This window comes from Cricetulus griseus, chromosome 8, assembly GCF_003668045.3.
Source record: "Cricetulus griseus strain 17A/GY chromosome 8, alternate assembly CriGri-PICRH-1.0, whole genome shotgun sequence".
NCBI lineage: Eukaryota > Metazoa > Chordata > Mammalia > Rodentia > Cricetidae > Cricetulus > Cricetulus griseus.
This window is the reverse complement of record NC_048601.1, coordinates 11427019-11446130: the sequence shown is the minus strand read 5'-3', so window position 1 is coordinate 11446130 and position 19112 is coordinate 11427019. Positions and strand designations below refer to the sequence as shown.

The 19112-nt window shown below is 44.6% G+C and overlaps 1 protein-coding gene across 7 annotated transcripts in view; it reads right to left on the bottom strand.

Annotated features, from left to right (window-relative positions):
• Nucleotides 1–19112, bottom strand: part of Eps8 (epidermal growth factor receptor pathway substrate 8) — a 162532-nt gene that overhangs the window by 98880 nt on the left and 44540 nt on the right. For 6 of the 7 annotated variants that reach the window (XM_027429928.2, XM_035448876.1, XM_027429925.2 and 3 more), the window contains one exon: nt 11714–11788. The gene's annotated coding sequence lies outside the window, so the exon portion shown is untranslated. Of the gene's footprint in view, nt 1–11713; nt 11789–19112 lie in introns of those variants that run through there. The other variant, XM_027429922.2, reaches the window with a different exon arrangement.

Genomic DNA, 19112 nt, shown 5'->3' with positions numbered 1-19112 from the left:
CCACAGATGACCACTCATAACTCGGCATTCTCTTAGGAAATGGCCTTTCAAAATTTACTTTGTTTACTTTGAGGCCAACATTGTCCTCCACTCCAGTAGGCAAGTACCATCAAAGGATTTGTGTCATAAATGACGATAAGGCGGCAGCTCTCCTTAGCTGGCTACTAAAGCCAACTTCTGTTCATGTGTGGGGAATTTCAGGAACTCTCAGCACTGCTTAAAATCTCAGAGGGCTCAAGAAAGATGTGCATGCGTGGGCACACATCTTGGAGTACACACAGCACTTTCTTTTTCATTATTTGTGTGTGTATGCATGCGTGTGTGCTTGTGTGTGTGTGTGTGTGTGTGTGTGTGTGTGTGTGTGTGTGTGTGTGTGTGTGTGTGTGTATATTGAGACATCACATTGCTGGCTGGTTCTTTACCACTGAGCTACATACTACATTTCAATCATTCTTACCACTCATACATTTAGTATTAGAAAAGATTATGAAATAGGGCTATTATGTGATAACAGTCACATATCAATGTGTGCACTATGCAGCCCAGATTCATCACTTTCCAAGGACAGGAGATGGGTGAGGAAACACACTACTCCCTTAGTGAAGGTGGATTTATTGTATATTTATTACATAGCATGTCAGTCATGGGTTGGGATTTTCCCATTAGTGGGATGACTGCTTTAGTAACAAGACGTGGGACCTGCCCTTTAGGCTAACCAAAAACACAGATGAAGAGACACACAGATGCATACAAACAGCAGGTGCACACTGAGCAGCATAAAGAGTAACTGAAGCAACAGTCCAATGAAATGGTATTTAGATATAAAGCTAGAGAGATGGCCCAGTGGTTAAGAGGGCTTTCTTCTCTTCCAGGAGATCCATCTTCAGCTCAGCATCCATATCCAGTGACTCACAGCCACTCACAGACTCCAGCTCCCTCTTTTGCCTCCAAGGGTGGGTGGACACATGTTGGACACACACACACACACACACACACACACACACACACACACACACACGTAAAACATAAAGATAAAACCTTCAAGTAAAGAAAGGTGAAGAAACTGACACAGCACTGTGACAAATGACTGCAGTCCTAGCACTTTGGAGGCTGAGGCAAACAAATCCCCAGAAATTTGAGGTCATTCATGGGGCCACCCAGTGAGACCCTGTCATCAAAGGATGAGGCTAGGAGAGGAAGAGAAGGAACAGGAGGAAGAAGAAGAGGAGACAGCAGAGGTGGCTTTAGCACAATGGTTATTGAGAATTGGTCATGGAACCGAAGTGGACAATCAAGCTGGCCTCAGGAAGCAAACCAAGTTCTCTTGTAAGGTTAGGAAGATGCAGTAGGGAGTTAGTATCTGATTAATTCCCAGTAGAAATTAAAAAAAAAAAAAAATGGGAGGGGAGAAGGCTTGGGAATGTCTTTCATAGGACGGACAAAGAACCAAAGCAGAAAAGCCCATCAACGAGAGGGACAATGTCAGGGCCAGGAACTGCCAGTGACAGGCTCAAGAGGGAGGGACCTGGAGTTTCCCTCGTCTTCTGGGGGGACAGTAAAGTCTTCCCCACAGTTGTCAGAGCAGAGCGCCTAGCAAACAGATCCCTGAATGATGCAACACAGACTCAACACACCTGAGGCAGGCGCCTAAGTTCCAGGGAACATCCTGAGTAAAGGTCCCACAGAGATGACACCAGCCAGATGGTTAACAAAATTATCAAGAAGACAGCTGTGTGTGGCACACATCTGTAATCCCAATGCATGGGAGGTTCAGGCAAGAGGATCAAGAGTTCAAGGCCACCTTCAGCTATACAGTGAACTTGAGGCCAGCCTGGTTTATATGAGACCCTGTCTAAAAAAACACAAAGTGTTTTGTTTTGTTTTTTAAAAAAAGGGAAGGGAAGGGCCAGCTTTTGCCAAAGCCTAGATTTCTGAGTCCTGAGATGTATGTAGCCCTTTGTGCTGATGCTGTTTGGGTACTGATGAAGTCACACGGTCATCCTAGATAATGAAATGACTGCTGTATTCCACAAATGATGCTGAATGGGTGTGAAAGGTGAAGAGTGTCTATGATGCAGCACAGGAAACAGGAAAGCCACTCCGTGTGCTCTGAGCTATGAGCAGGAGATGTGTCACGTCAACAATGAACTAACATAATAACTAACATACATGTGACAGACTTATGGGGAGGCAACAATGGCTGTCATTCATCAAGGGACATTTGTCAGGGTTCAAAGTTCACCAGTTAGTTCCCTTAAGTCACCATCACACACAGCAAATCTTTTTAACTTGCTCAGTTCACTGAGTCACCACCCTTCAACAGCCACACCTGAACTGCTAAGTTCCCCAATGTCGCTTGTGGCTGCTGATCATTTAGGATCTGACTGAAGATAGATCCAGGAGTCTCCACAGCTGAGCTTGTGTCATGGGCAATGACCTGGGCAGATATCTCTTACTTTGGGCATATGGAATGAACACATCTCCAAAAACCAACAGTTCATTTCATCCTCTCAGAGACCTTGTCTTTCTTCTCACAGCTCTCATTCTTAAGTCATATTTTAGCATTGGTTTTAATGTTGTAGACAGGAACTTTAAAACACCTGACTCACTATTGCAGCTTATATAAACACAGTAAAGCAAAAACTTCAGCGTTGACTCATTAAAATAAAGAATGGGCAATCTAGTTTCCTGTCATTGTCAGCTTTTATTTGCTTCTCCCATAATGCTTCTACAAAGGAGAGCAAATGGGTATTAGCAGTGGCAAACAACCATTCTCTACCCGATCTGAGAGGTTAGGAACCCTGGGAAGTGGTGAAGATCCTGCTGGTTTCCACTGAAAGGAAATAATCAAGGAATTAAAAGCACTGATACAGCTACTTCCTCTAAATCACTACTAATGCCCTCTGCTTCCTGCTCCTTAGTGATAGAAATTTAACTGTTGCCCAAAGGGTGATCAACTGGTAATAAGAAAACACGGGTGACTTAAGCCAGGGGAATCATGCCAGCCATAAACTGGGCAGATAATGCATTACCATGGTAACAAGCTCAGAAACAGACACAGAAGCCAGCTTACAGGCACCATTTTGAAACCAGGGGGTCAAGTGTGTGTGTGTGTGTGTGTGTGTGTGTGTGTGTGTGTGTGTGTGTGTGTGTGTCACACAGTGCCCTGAGCCAAACTGACAACCCAGGTGGTGAAGGTGAAGAAGCCAAAGTGGTGACCCTCTAACAATCCAGTCCTGGTGTACTGAAAGATGATTGGCTCCTTCCTGGAAAGACTCTTAGAGGATGATGTCATACAAACACAACCATCCTTGGGAACACCCTGCTGGGTGTTACACTGATCCCCTCAACTAAGGGTTCTGAAGGGTCAGCATTGCTCCTAGCAACAGGCAGAATCTTTCCAAGGAGAACACACAACTTCTTACAAAAGCACAAAGCCCAAGAACACTGGTTCTGCTATTTGCATTTTAGCCCACTGAGTTTATCCTGATTGCAAACACAATGTTTAATATCAGAGACTCCAGTGAGGCAATCAGTTCTGCTCCTGCAGAGATGGTGTGTGCAGAAATGCTCAGCGTATGGCACATTGCGATACCAGGCTTTGGAAGTGAATTTCAAGTAAATTAAAAGGTGCTGAAAACACGCAGTTGAGTTAAGAAATGAAACACGGGAGCTCAGAATGGAATAACACAAATCTTGTTTCCTCTCAGCGTTTCCTCCAAGGTGGGACGCGCTCTACTCAGGACAAATTCCTATGTGTGCTTTGTGTATTTTGCTTGTGACAGGCTTTGTTAAAGATTAGTTTCAAATGTATTTGTTTTGTATGTGTGCACATGTGTAGACACACAAGTAAGGCATATATGTGTGGAGGTCAGATGACAACCTGCTGACCCCATGAGAGAGTTCTTTGGTTTTCGAGGCAGGGTTTCTCTGTGTAACAGTCCTAGAATCTGCTCTGGAGACCAGGCTGGCCTCAGTAGCACAGAGATCCACCTGCTTCTGCCTCCCAAGTGCTGGGGTTAGAGGCCGCCGCCACCATTGCAGTCCCCCCCTCTTTTATTAAAGAGAGTTCTGATTTCCTTATCATTTCTGAAGTATAATTTTGCTGGGTATCAAATTCTACATCATCTGTCTGGGTTTGGCTTCCTGACATGAAGTGTTAAGTTCTCACCCCATCCTTCTAAAAGTGACATTGTCTCCTATCCACTCTGGCTCCTTTCAAGGTCTTCTCTTTATTTGGGGGATATGGATAGCTTGAAGCATGCCTGCTACCTGCGGAAGCTAGGGTATCTACCCATGCTTTGCTGGCGGACATTAACTTTGGAAAACGCTCAGCTATTTCTACTTCAAATGTTTCTTCTCACTCTTTCTTTCTCTTATATTTCCATTACACAGAGGTGAGCCTCTCTGGTTGTCTCAAAGTTTTAGATATTTGCTCAATGTTTCTTTTTTTTTCATTCCTCTCCTTGCTTCCCGATTTGGAAGGTTTCCATTTCCTCTTCAAGTCCAAGGATTCTTTCTTCAGCCCTTAGCCAATATTTCTGGAAGCAACAGAATCAAAGGCACAGGGCATTTCTGATACACCAGTTTTGTTCTTTCTAACACAGCTTTAATTATAGCCTACAGATTTAGATAGTTTTGGTATATCCTGCTTTCATTTGCATTTGTTTAATGGTGTGTGTGTGTGTGTGTGTGTGTGGTGTATGTATGTGTCTGTAGGAAGGGAGTGTATGTTCACAGGAGTGTGTGTATGTGTGAGAGAGAGATGTATGTGTGTGTCTGGAGAAGGAGAATGTATGGTTGTGTGTGTGTGTGTGGTACATGTATATATGTGTGTGCTGTGTATGCATGTGTGTGTAGAAGGGCATTATGTTCCTGGATGTGTTTGTATGATGTGGTTTGTATGTGTGTAGAAGAGGAGTGTATGTTCATAGGCATGTGTGTATGTGTGTAGAAAGGGAGTCTGTGTGTGTGTGTGTGTCTGTGAGAGTGTGTGTGTGTGTCTGTGAGAGTGTGTGTGTGAGTGTGTGTGTGTCTGTGAGAGTATGTGTGTGAGTGTGTGTGTCTGTGAGAGTGTGTGTGTGAGTGTGTGTGTGTGTGTGTGTGAGTGTGTGTGTGTGAGAGTGTGTGTGTGAGTGTGTGAGAGTGTGTGTGTGTGTGTATGAGAGTGTGTGTGTGTGTCTGAGAGTGTGTGTGTGAGTGTGTGTGTGTGAGAGAGTGTGTGTGTGAGTGTGTGAGTGTGTGTGTGTGTGTGTGTGTAACTTAGTACATTTCTAGAGACCTAGAACCTAAAATAGCTCCCTATTCTGTATGATAAAGCCCTCTCTTTCTCCCTCTCTCTATACCTCTCCCTCCCTCCCTCCCTCCCTCCTCTCTCCTCCACATCTTCCTTCCCCATCCTCTTGTTGTCCTCACAGGCCTAGCTCACATTTTATTCTTTCTGTTAAAATCCCAAGGACACCTTTAGAGACCAGAGAACTCTTTCCTGGTATGGAAGCCCTACCACACCATATATATATATATCCTTTCAACATATACTGAGCATCTGTAATGAACCTTAGCACTATAATCTAAAGGGATTTAAATTTCTAAAAGCTAAACGCCAGGCCCTGCTTTTATGAAAACTTCACAAAATACAACATCCAGGTAAATTTTGTTTCTAAAGTAAGCCCTGATCTATCCATTAAAATGATGTGTTTGTAACTGAATTGTTATAGGAGTTTTCAACTTAGGCTATTGAAAACCATCATTAATTAATATCCAAGATTACACATGTCCATATACTTGATCAGATATCCATTCAACAAATGTATACGTATGCTAGTCTTGATTTTTTTATAACTAACGGAGTAATTGCTTGGAAATCTTAGTCCTTGCCCGAGGGCACACAGCTGCCAGAGGCGGGCTTTAAATTCAGATCTTCATAACTCTAAGATGTCTGCTGTCAGCTACTATGAGAATGAATTAAGCACAGCTTTGCCTCTTAACATTTGATTCTATGTTGCCAATATAGAGTACTAAGTATCACACCACACTCTCAAGAAAATTTGAGACATAAAACTTTAACATGATCTGCTGACTCCAGATCACTGGAACCTGGAGGTAGCTTCAAAACCAAAGCTCTGGGACAAATAGTCCAGCTTTTGTGTGTCAAACTATGAACTCTACCTCTGGCATGGTCTCTCCATTTGCCACCTTGGCTCCTAAGGAAAATTACAGACCTGATAATCAGACATGCTGCTAATTAACACCAGTGTGAACCGGCCTCTGCTACTCACCAATACTTTGTTTCCCACTGTTGCTGTAACAAATTCTCCATAATGGTCACGTCCCCAGGTGATGATCCAGCTACATCTACTTCACGCCCTCCCCTTCCACAGGACCATCATTCTTTATCTATATTTAAATAAGAAAGTCTTCACTTGCACACAATGCTGTCACTTCTAAAATTAATCCATGAATGATATGCCTCCACATGACAGCGTATTCCATTTACTGATTTCAGAAACGAGTTTCAGGCAAGAAGTTCTGTCAGCAATAAACATCACAGGATCTTAAAGGCTTGTGTTCATATGACAAGGAAATTAATCTTTTGGAGAAAACCGGTGAAACATTCTAGGCAATTGTGACATGGATTTTTTTTTTTCTTTTGGCTAGCTTTACTAAATCCTATAAACAGAACACTTGTAATCCTGAAAACAAAACATTAAAACATTAAAGAATTTTTAGAATTAAACTCCAAATATAGAACCTAAAGTCAGTTTTCTACCATTAAAACTGTTTTTGCTGACACTCAGCTTTTTTAGACTCATGGGAACTTCATGCTAAAACTCAACGTATTCAAATATTTTCTGAACACAACAGGGTGATTTTTTTCTTAGTACTCTCGATAAAATGGTTTCATCTTGTCTTTAACCATCCCCAAAACCCAGCAGTGAAGTGTTATCTAGCCCTACAGCCTGTACTCTCGAGGTCTGAAATGAAAGACAGAGATAGAGTGTGTATATGTATTTGTGCACAGACAAAGCAAGCTGCGTGATTAATCGCCATATGTCTGGAATTTTTATTGTTGTTTTTGCTTGTGCATTTTTGGAGAGCTCGTGCTAGGAATGACATCTGGGGACTTACATACTAAGCAAGCACTACACTGCTTAGCTACAGCCTGAGTCCTATGTCTACTCTTTAAAACCCTGACTTTGAGTAGAAATGTTCATCGTGCTTGTAAAAAAGAAATACTAGCTGGAGAGTTGACTGTTTTTGCTTTTAAATTGGTAATTCCATTTCAAACCTAAGGTCAAACTGTGTGCCTCATACAAAGCCAACATGATCCACAAGCATGGCTCATAAGTGACCGATTAACCCATTTCTCTGAAGCAGCAGTAATGTCAGTCAGGGAAGCTGCTGAGTGGCCAGGCCTGGACTTAACAAATCAGATAGTACACCGCGAAGTCTCTCAAGCTGACCCACACGCCGTCAAGTTTTTAATCACACTTCATTCCTTTGGAGCAAGCCCATCTGAATAGAACTTCCTTCAGGCTTCCCCATAGAACAGTGGCAAGAATGACTACCAAGAAAAGGACAGCAGTGGCAATCCTTATCTGACACTTCTCTCTCCATATCATGTCACACATGATACTGTCTGCCAGCTACCAGATACAGTGCACACCAGTAGTTGAAGGAGACTATGAAACCAAGCCGTCCCTCCCCCATCTCATACTCATCTGAATAGAAAGCAATTGGCGGATAACCTTCACAACTGTTTCTTTGAAGTAACCATTTCTTTCTTTCAGGGTTGAGAGAACACAAAGAGACAAAAATCATCACTTATTAAAGACACAAAAGAACCTAGTTTGCAACTACATAAAGAGAACAAAAAAGTTACCAGATGATTCAACGGAACAATAATCTAGAGGGTCAATGGACAAAGAATTAAAAGCACTGAGCCTGCTCTGGTCTTAAGGGCATGGTGTTAATCATTGCTAAAGCCTGAAAAGTGCTCTTCAGTTCCTCAGGGAGGAACCAGGTAAATTGTGTGAAAACAATATAACATTTTGTTCTAGACTATGACCCGTAAGTAGTCACACAGTCCATTAGACAAAAGAGGACCAAACCAACTACCTACAAAGAAATGACAAGCCCCAGAAAAACCTTACTGTCATCAGGCCAGCAGCTAGGAAGCTAGCTACTAGAAAGAACTCCAGTAACCCTGCTCACTGAACACAATCTGGCACATTTAAAAATCCTAGGCATACCTTCTAAGGGAATGAGGAAGCGTGGGTATGTGTGAAAACCTGAGCCCACACAGACAGAAGACCACATGTGTTTAGTGGGCTGAAGAACACCAACAGAAGTAAAGGAAGTAAAAAGAAACCAAACAAAAATATTGATGGTGATAAGGAACGCCTACTTGATCCTACTAAGCCTCGTAGTACGTACTTAGAGACATCCAGATGAATGGCTCAAACCAGAGAAAGAAATGTTTTCTCACAGCAGGAGAATGTAAACCACGGAAAATACCATGAGTGGAGTTTTAACAAATCATTTTTCAGAACCTACAGGTTGATAATTCCCTAAGTATTTCCTAGTAACAGAATTCTAAAAGTGCCAAGCATGAGTTCAAGACCATGCAATCAGTTCATTTTCTCTCCTCACGCCGCTTCACACTCGCCCTCTCCCTTCTCTCTCCTCACGCCGCTTCACACTCGCCCTCTCCCTTCTCTCTCCTCACGCCGCTTCACACTCGCCCTCTCCCTTCTCTCTCCTCACGCCGCTTCACACTCGCCCTCTCCCTTCTCTCTCCTCACGCCGCTTCACACTCGCCCTCTCCCTTCTCTCTCCTCACGCCGCTTCACACTCGCCCTCTCCCTTCTCTCTCCTCACACCGCTTCACACTCGCCCTCTCCCTTCTCTCTCCTCACGCCGCTTCACACTCGCCCTCTCCCTTCTCTCTCCTCACGCCGCTTCACACTCGCCCTCTCCCTTCTCTCTCCTCACGCCGCTTCACACTCGCCCTCTCCCTTCTCTCTCCTCACGCCGCTTCACACTCGCCCTCTCCCTTCTCTCTCCTCACGCCGCTTCACACTCGCCCTCTCCCTTCTCTCTCCTCACGCCGCTTCACACTCGCCCTCTCCCTTCTCTCTCCTCACGCCGCTTCACACTCGCCCTCTCCCTTCTCTCTCCTCACGCCGCTTCACACTCGCCCTCTCCCTTCTCTCTCCTCACGCCGCTTCACACTCGCCCTCTCCCTTCTCTCTCCTCACGCCGCTTCACACTCGCCCTCTCCCTTCTCTCTCCTCACGCCGCTTCACACTCGCCCTCTCCCTTCTCTCTCCTCACGCCGCTTCACACTCGCCCTCTCCCTTCTCTCTCCTCAGGCCGCTTCACACTCGACCTCTCCCTTCTCTCTCCTCACGCCGCTTCACACTCGCCCTCTCCCTTCTCTCTCCTCAGGCCGCTTCACACTCGCCCTCTCCCTTCTCTCTCCTCACGCCGCTTCACACTCGCCCTCTCCCTTCTCTCTCCTCACGCCGCTTCACACTCGCCCTCTCCCTTCTCTCTCCTCACGCCGCTTCACACTCGCCCTCTCCCTTCTCTCTCCTCACGCCGCTTCACACTCGCCCTCTCCCTTCTCTCTCCTCAGGCCGCTTCACACTCGACCTCTCCCTTCTCTCTCCTCACGCCGCTTCACACTCGCCCTCTCCCTTCTCTCTCCTCACGCCGCTTCACACTCGCCCTCTCCCTTCTCTCTCCTCACGCCGCTTCACACTCGCCCTCTCCCTTCTCTCTCCTCACGCCGCTTCACACTCGCCCTCTCCCTTCTCTCTCCTCACGCCGCTTCACACTCGCCCTCTCCCTTCTCTCTCCTCACGCCGCTTCACACTCGCCCTCTCCCTTCTCTCTCCTCAGGCCGCTTCACACTCGACCTCTCCCTTCTCTCTCCTCAGGCTGCTTCACACTCGCCCTCTCCCTTCTCTCTCCTCACGCCGCTTCACACTCGCCCTCTCCCTTCTCTCTCCTCACACCGCTTCACACTCGCCCTCTCCCTTCTCTCTCCTCACGCCGCTTCACACTCGCCCTCTCCCTTCTCTCTCCTCACACCGCTTCACACTCGACCTCTCCCTTCTCTCTCCTCACGCCGCTTCACACTCGCCCTCTCCCTTCTCTCTCCTCACACTGTTTCACACTCGCCCTCTCCCTCTCCTCACACTGTTTCACACTCGCCCTCTCCTTCTCTCTCCTCACACTGCTTCACACTCGCCCTCTTGCTCTCCTCACGCTGGTTCGCATCTGCCCTCTTCTTTCGCTCTACACATTCACTCAGCAGCAGATATTACGTGCCCCATCTCACTACTAGCCTGGGGTATCAGACTAAAACAACACTGAAAAAATATTCTCTGCATATGATTTCTGGCTCTCATTGGAGCCACTGTGGTAATTCACAATGTTAACATCTCCACCTCTCAGTTTCTCAGGTGCATAATATCAGTTTATTCTCACACTATTTACTATGAAGGTATGTGGGGAAAATGACCATATCTCTCCCATGTTAAAAACAAACACATCGAGTTAAAGGTATCAACACCCCAAGATGACAATGGCAAGGGGCATGGGAGGCAGCCAGGCAGTCACTACTGAGGAGCTGTGGGCTCTCAGCCTGCAGCATTCTCCTAATAGCATCCCGGGGATATCTTAAGTGTGCTCCTTAGCACATGAAAATAACAAAGCAGTGGCACAGAAAAGGAAGACTCCAACGATAGGGAGGTATCCCACGAAGAGAAGCCTCCTGGACATGGCAGGGCCACTGTACCCATGAACTCACAGTGACTGTGGTTACCGGCATGAGACCCATACAGGAACAGGCCAGTCTACAGTCCAGCATGGAGGGGCAGGAGCACACAAGGCCCTACCCCAAATGAAGAGCTGTTGGTAGTTCATGCCTCCTGGTGGAGGCAGACTCACTTTTCCTTGGGGCTGTGGCCACTGATAAGCTGTCTACGCCTCCTGACTGCCCCACACCCAAATAGAGAATGAAAGGAGATGTGTTGGGGAGAGTGAGGACCATGCATGAAATTTTCAAAGAAGTAAAAAAAAAAAAAAGTTTGAGCCAACCCACAGCAACATTTCCTCACAGATGTGGGTGGGGGACGGACCTCTCCACTCCTGGAGGACTGTTAATAGTTAATGGCTGCCGGCAAGAAGAGGTGTCACTTTCCTCAGTGGTGTAGCCACCGGTAAGTTCCCCAGACTCCAATAAATAACCACCCACTCATGCTCACAGGGACAGTGACAACTGATCTCAGTGGGTGACACAGCACGCATGAAAGTAGGAGGGGACTGGTGTGAAGAAGGGGCTTCAGAGGGAGAGGCCAAAGGGGACAAAGGAGGGTAACAGGTATGAAAATAATTAAAAGTCACTATATACATGAATGAAACCATCGGTGATTTTAAAGCAAACACAAAGAAATAGCAAGTGGCTTCTATGCTTTGAGGCAGGGTCTCATGTGTCTGCCCAACTTTCTATGTAGCCGAAGATAACCTTGACTTTCTGATCCTCTGGCTCCCACCGCCCTAGGTGTGCTTACAGGCATGCCCTGCCACACAGTTTCTGCAGTGATGAGGATGGAATCCAGAGCTTTGTGGATGCTAAGCAAGCACTCCACCAACTGAGCTACAGCTCCAGAAAATATACCAATTATTCCACGAGCAGACTCACCTCAAAGACAAAAATAATTCCCAATTCTTGTGCTTCTCCTTCAGTCCAGGGAGTGCTCTATCACATATAGGTGGCCTGCACACAAAAATAAATGACAGTGGTAAAATACTCACTTTGAAAGACAGTATGCAAACAGCAATTGCTTATGCAAGATAAATAAATGCTTGATTCTTTTATACTTCTAGTTCTCTTTTTAATCTAAATTCAAAACCTTGTGTGTGGAAAGGGTCATGAGGAAAGAAAGCAGGGAGGGTGAGGCCCCGGGGTTAGCTCATCACCCCAGAACACTCTCTGATTTGACCCTTACAGAATCTGAGACGTTCCACAGAAACTCAGATTTGAAATGGGGTTTGAATGCATGTCTAACCCCAAATGCAACAGATAGTTTATTTTGTGTATTTAAGTGTTTCCTAGCATTCTATCAACAGACCTATTGACATATTTCCCATGTACAACTACACAGGTGCGTTCAACCCAAGACCTTCAGACAACATAGCAACAAAACTATTTCAATTACAGATCATGTTTTTGAAACTTCATGTTATTAAAATGGCCTATGTTCCCTATGCTACACCATGCCTACTCAACACAGTAGAGCTGGCCCTGGCGGTGCAGATGGGGGAGAATTGACCCTGAGGACATGAAAGCAGGAGAACTGGCACCGCCCCTGGCACATTGCTGCTAGGGATGAACTAGCCAGCAGGCACGGTCATCCTGGTGGTGAGGACAAGGGAGAGCTGGCAGGTTGACCAACCCTGCAACTGCCCAGGCCCAGAACCAGGGCTATGAGTTAGCCTACCCCAACATCCACACCATCAGTGATCTTCTGGAGCACATGAAGGGACTGGTCCTACAGACCCAGGGCTGCAGGGTCTCCAAAACACAGAGTAACAACAGGATATCCAAGAGGAGTTCCAGTGAGGGTCCAGCATGGACAGTGTAGCAGAAACCAGAGGCCTCAAACCAGACCAATGACTCTTTGCAAAGAACATTTGCAAGAAAAGACATGGACAAAATGGGTTCACTGTGTCACACTACAGCTTCCATGACAAGACTGACTTTTCCTTCTCTCTTTTATCCCCTCTTAAATTTTATTTTACTTTATTGGGGCGGGGGTGGGGGGGTGTTGCAAGGGCAGAGGGCAGATACTAAGGGATGGGGAAATGAATGGATGGAGCTGCGTGATGAGAAAGACACCAAGAATATATAAAAAGGAAGTAAAAAAAAACCTATATTGTTGTAATTTATATTATAAAATATATTTTAAGGAGCTAGGGAAACAGATCAGTTGGCAAAAGGTTGCCATAGAAGCATGAAGAACTGAGTTCGACCCCCCGCACCCATGTAAAAGCTGGCACGGTGGCACATGCCAGTGGCCTCAGTGATGGAGATGGAGAGAAAGAGCCTTGGGGTTTGCTGACCAGCCAGTCTCCCTGGCACAGAGAGCTCCAGGTTCAGGAACTCTGGGTCAAAAAATCAAGGTAGAGAGTGTCCAAGAAAGACACTTGATGTCTACACATCCAAAAATATCTACATCTTGAAATTCTCATATTTCAAAAATCCTACTTTAATTTGTGTGGCTTAATACCCAGAAAAATCTACCTCTTTGTGAGTCTAAAAATCATATTACTAGACAAACCTGAAAAAAATAAGACATCACTATAGTTAATAGGAACTCGGCCCAGTGACTAGAATCAGCAATATATTATAAAGAATTTTATAACCAAGGCTTACACAGCTCAGTAAGAAACACTGGCAAACACAGGTGTAAATGTTAATACTTCTTGGTACTGTAAGAGAGTATGAGCATGTATCCAATTGTCCCTTATATAAGCTGCACATTAGTGAAACAAATGATAAATATGAATAAGGTTTTATATGAAAGTCTTCTGGATAAAAAATGAGATAACTTTGACAATTGCTATATCAAAATTGGCAACTCCCAATGCCTGAGTATTTAGGTGGAAGAGCAAACAGCATCTGACAGAAAACAACCACACGAGATGTCTCTCCCTGGGAAAGGAGGTACAGTGTAGCATACTTACAGCACAATGTAAGACACGGTTGGGGGGGGGGTGCAAGATGAAGAGAAAAAAGAAATGAAAAGAAACAAAGAGGAAGGGGAAAATCCAAATTTGGTTTCAATTCTAGACCTTTCTACTACCTTTCTCCCCACTCCCCAACACACACACACACACACACACACACACACACACACACCAGGGATATCCTTCTGTGTGCTGTGAATATATGTTTCTCTTATTGGTAGAGGAATAAAGCTGTTTTGACCAATGGACAGACAGGATATAGCCAGGCAGGAAGTATAGGCAGGGAGACCAGACATAGGAGAATTCCGGGAAGAAGAATGCAGATAGTGAGTCAAGAGAGAAATGCCATGGAGCTGCCAAGAAAGAAAGAGACTCAGGCATCACCAGTAGCCAAGACCACATGAAGATAGGCAGATTAAGAGAAATAGGTTAATAATTAAGAGAGAGCTGTGTGTATTTGGGACTGACAGGCTATAGGATGAGGAGAAACAGAAACTACCATCTACACACACACTTTACACATTCTCACATACACAAACACTCTACACAGAACAGAGGGACATGTTAAACTACTTAAGAGGTGAGTAGAATCACCTACTGTTAGGGAACTCCACAGTGCAATGACGCTCCTTCAGTGAGTGGACTGTGAGAATAATGGGCAGGAAGGAAAGCAGAGAGATGTTTATAATTCCTATCAGTCAGAGGGCTGTCTCTGGAAGGTGACTCAAAGTCTATGACAAGAAGGCCTCTGTGAAACTAATAATATGTTGTTCACTAACTGAATACCTGGTAATATTTAGGCTGTGATAATGAAATTATAGTCAAATCTTCTAGAAGCATTAATATCAGAGGAAATAAAGTATTTATAAAAATATATTGTTGAAATTGGCTTGACTTCATAAGGAAGGACTTAAATTAAATAATAGCCAAGCATAGTAGCACATAGCTGTAATTCCAGCATTTGGAGAGTCACAGAGAACCATGAGGTCAGGGCCAACCTGGGCTACATGGTAAGACCTTGACTCAAACACAAACAACTTGAAGCAGGACAGGAACAAAGCAAAAAGTGCCAAGAATTAGCAACTCCTTGAAGCTATGATTACACTGGATTCATTATATTATTCTACCATATATACATTGTATGTATGAATTATTCTATGATACAGTTTTAAAAAAACAAGCAAATATAAATCAAAAACTTGTACTTCACATACTAAAATAAAAACATTAAAAAATAATTTAAAACTTAACCACATGTTCTGAGAAGGTTAAATAAAATACTTGTTTCTACCAAATAATAACAGTAACCAACACTTCAGCTAGAAGGTATTTCTCAAAATAGCTCACTTGACATGTCGAATTTTGTTTGCAGTAACTGCTGATGTCTTTATTAGGAGTACCAGTACATCAAAAACAGCAATTTCACTGCAAAATAATAACCATTTGAAACTATCAGGAAATTGCCAGGCCTCTAGGGGTTTGGTTTTGTTGGTGGTTGATTTTTTTAAGGACTTATTTTCATTATTTCTTCCTATGTGGTCGATTTTCTTAAGGATGTGTTTGTATTATTACTTCACATGTGTGCCTGTGTATCTATGGAGGAGGCCGTGCATGTGTGAGTGCAGGTGCCTGAGGAAGCCAGAAGAGAGTGCGAGATCCCCTCAAGTTGGAGTTATAGATGGCTGTGAACTACACAGTGTGGGTGATGGAAACCAAACTTGGATCATCTGCAAATTTAGCAAGTGCTCCTAACCACCAAGCCACCCATCCTGTCCCTGTGGGTGCGTGCCATTAACTTCCAAAGTTTTTAGTCACCTTTTACTGGCACAGAATACACTACTGAAGGGCATAGGATGAACTAAATGGTAATGATTTACATTCTTCAAGACTGCATAATGCATTTAGCATTTAAGTTAGTGTAAATCCTCTTAGATAATGAGATAGAGCTGGGCATAAGAAGGTGAAAAGAACAGAGATGTTGAAGTTCAATTTTGGTTTTACCCCTTATGAGCTTTTCACTATCTCAAGCAAGGTCTAGATCTTTCACCTGCAAGTGAGAAAAACTCTTCTTCATTCAGTGTGGTGAGTCAGCACTCAGTGTGGTGAGTCAGCACTCAGTATGGTGTGAGTCAGCACTCAGTGTAGTGAGTCAGCACTCAGTGTGGTGAGTCAACACTCAGTGTAGTGAGTCAGCATTCAGTGTAGTGAGTCAGCACTCAGTGTGGTGAGTCAGCACTCAATGTAGTGTGAGTCAGCACTCAGTGTAGTGTGAGTCAGCACTCAGTGTAGTGTGAGTCAGCACTCAATGTGGTGAGTCACTGTAGTGAGTCAGCATTCAGTGTAGTGAGTCAGCACTCAGTGTAGTGTGAGTCAGCACTCAGTGTAGTGTGAGTCAGCACTCAGTGTAGTGTGAGTCAGCACTCAGTGTGGTGAGTCAACATTCAGTGTAGTGAGTCAGCACTCAGTGTGGTGAGTCAGCACTCAGTGTGGTGAGTCAGCACTCAGTGTGGTGAGTCAGCACTCAGTGTGGTGAGTCAGCACTCAATGTGGTGAGTCAGCACTCAGGAACCCACAGCAGAACCCTTACTGTTTGGTGGGTAGTCATGCTTAAATATGGACCATTATATCCATGACATATCTCTCATATTTTAAAGCAAACTAGGATAGTTTCTTCCAGTAGAACGGTTTCTTCCAAAGTTACAACTTCAGAAAATATAAAGTACCTAGATTAAAACATACTCAAATAATTCACTGTACTTAGTGATCAGCCTATTATTAGAAAGCTCCCCACTTCGGAAATAAAATGTTAACAAAGAACAGCTTTCTTAGAGTACCATGACTTGTAGGAGTATTTCTATATGTTGTAGCAAACATTTGTTGGCAGATCTGTCTCATTGTCAGATATAAGAGCCAAAAGGAGAGAGCAAGACACAGATGTGTTTCTTGTGAGAGTAGTTCCTGCAGAACGACCAGTGGCAGGAGGTAGTTAAATGCCTGGGGGATCCACATATGAGTACACCCCACTCCCAGGACTTCCGGGTCAAATCTTCGCTGGGTTGGATATGATCTGATTGTGTCTCCCAAATGCTCACAGACAGGCAGGTGCTCCTTTAAGAGTTTCGTGGAAAGTAACTGAATCAATGTGGTAGAGGAAACTCAGAAGAGATCAGTGCAGGTCTCACAGGGAGCTAGTTCTTCTCACAAAATGAGCAATCTGTCTGCTGAATCTCTCTGGTCCCCTGTCCTGTCATGTGATCACTGTTATAAATCTTCCCATCGATGTCACATGGCCTGTCACAAGTCCCTCACTAGGGGCTAATTAAGGTGCTGCCTCACCTTGGACTTTCGGTCTCTAAAACTATGAACTAGATAAGCCTCTTTCTCCATAAAGTATCCAACCCCAGGCACTTTATTACAGCATGAGAAAAACAGAGTCATACTATAAACTCATGAGGAGGTGTGTAACTAAATATTGCATGTGGAAATCTAACAATCTGGGACTAGAATCTCAGGGGACTTTCCCTTGGGTTCCAGTTCTATCCTGAAGTCTACAGAGGCCACATTTTCTTCAGCTCATCCCTACCAGAACAGACTGTCTCTGAAGTCAAATTTTCTAATTCTAGAGCCTTCAATATGTACTAACTTGTGCTTCTCTTCCCCGTAAATTTTAGTTCAATTAAGTCACACATGCATACAATATATGTATTTTGATTATTTTCATTCAATTCCCCCCCAACTCCTCTTAGGCCTATCTACTCCCACATTCCCAGCTTCCTGCATTGGTTTTCAGTAGTCCACCAGGTCGGATATGTGCTGTCCATACCATGGGTGTGGAGTCATGCACTGAAGCACGACACATTTACTGGGCCCACATCCTCAGGGAAAACTGACTCCCTTTCCCAGAAGTCATCAACTGTCACTCACTCCGCAGCTGGGGTGCAGGCTCACCAGCCTCTCCCATTCCACGTAACATTGCCAGGCTTTATGTTATCATGTATAACACACATGCATTATGTACAGGTCCTATTCAGGCAATTACAGCTGAACTGCTAATTCTTTTTTTTTAATTTTATTTAAATTAAAAACAATCTTATTTTACACACCAATCCTGGTTCCCTCCCATCCTCTCATGCTCCCCACCAACCCCCCATATCCCACCCCCTATCCACTCCCCAGGGAGGGTGAGGCCTTCCATGAGGGATCATCAAAGTCTGTCACATCATTTGGGGCAGGTTCCAGGCCCTCCCCCGAGTATCTAAGCTGAGAGAGTATCTCTCCATTAGGAATGGGCTCCCAAAGCCCATTTGAACTGCTAAGTCTTCTCCACAACATTTTACACACTAGATACATTGAGCACATGACATATGTTGGACCATGGCATCTTCACAGTCAGTCATCTGTCACCTTGGAGTATTCAGCACTATATAAACAATTCCATATATACAGTATATACACAGCACTCTCATGCTATAGTGAAGAGCTGAGGAGGTTTTAAAAACCTGCCCAAAGTCCTTGAACAGGATTTGCATAACAGCGGAATTGACATTCTCCACCTCCTTCTCCTGACCAGGACACTGTTAGTTTTAGACTTTACTGCATTAAGGGATACCTAGTCAGCTGGAGGAGCATTGTTGCTGGGAGTGCCAGTGAGCTTGTTTCTGGTGGCCTGTTGAGAAGGGCCCATCTACCCTGACTGCAGACAGTCACCATCCCAGCAACTGGAGGTATAAATGGAATTCTGAGGAAGAGAAGAGTGAATTAGTACTCTCACTTCCAGATCCAGGATGCCCATCTTTTCTTACCTTTGGATGTCAGTGCTCCATGTTCTCTGTCCTGTAGACTGAGACTGGGGTCTTCCCTACTAGGCTCTCAGGAGTTGGCCTTAGCCTTCCCTAGTGCTGAGGCTTTGGACTTGAACTATCTGTCTCAGCTACTCATTTCCTTGGTCCTCTAACAAGATGACAGCCGGTGGTGGGCTGTCACCGCCTCCAGTATTGGGAGACAAATCTCCTCTCATCTGTCTGTAGTTCCGCAGCTCTATTAGTTCCTTCTCTCTGGGGACTCCTAACTAATGCAGCAGTATACCAGTAAACAAAGCTTGTCACAAAAGCCTCGAAAGGTCCCTTGAGGTCACTTCAAGTGTTTTAATGAGCTTTTAAGACACCATGTTAGTGTCCTTGTGGGAGCTTACACTGCTCCTTCTCTGACACACAGAGAACAGAGAGCACTAGTCAGCAGAACGTATTCTCAGGTGGAAGCTAAGTAGATGACGGGAGTCATGTTCAAAGGAAGAAACCCTGTGACCAAAGACCAGAAATAATCCAAGTGAGATGTACCATCTCATTTCGAAA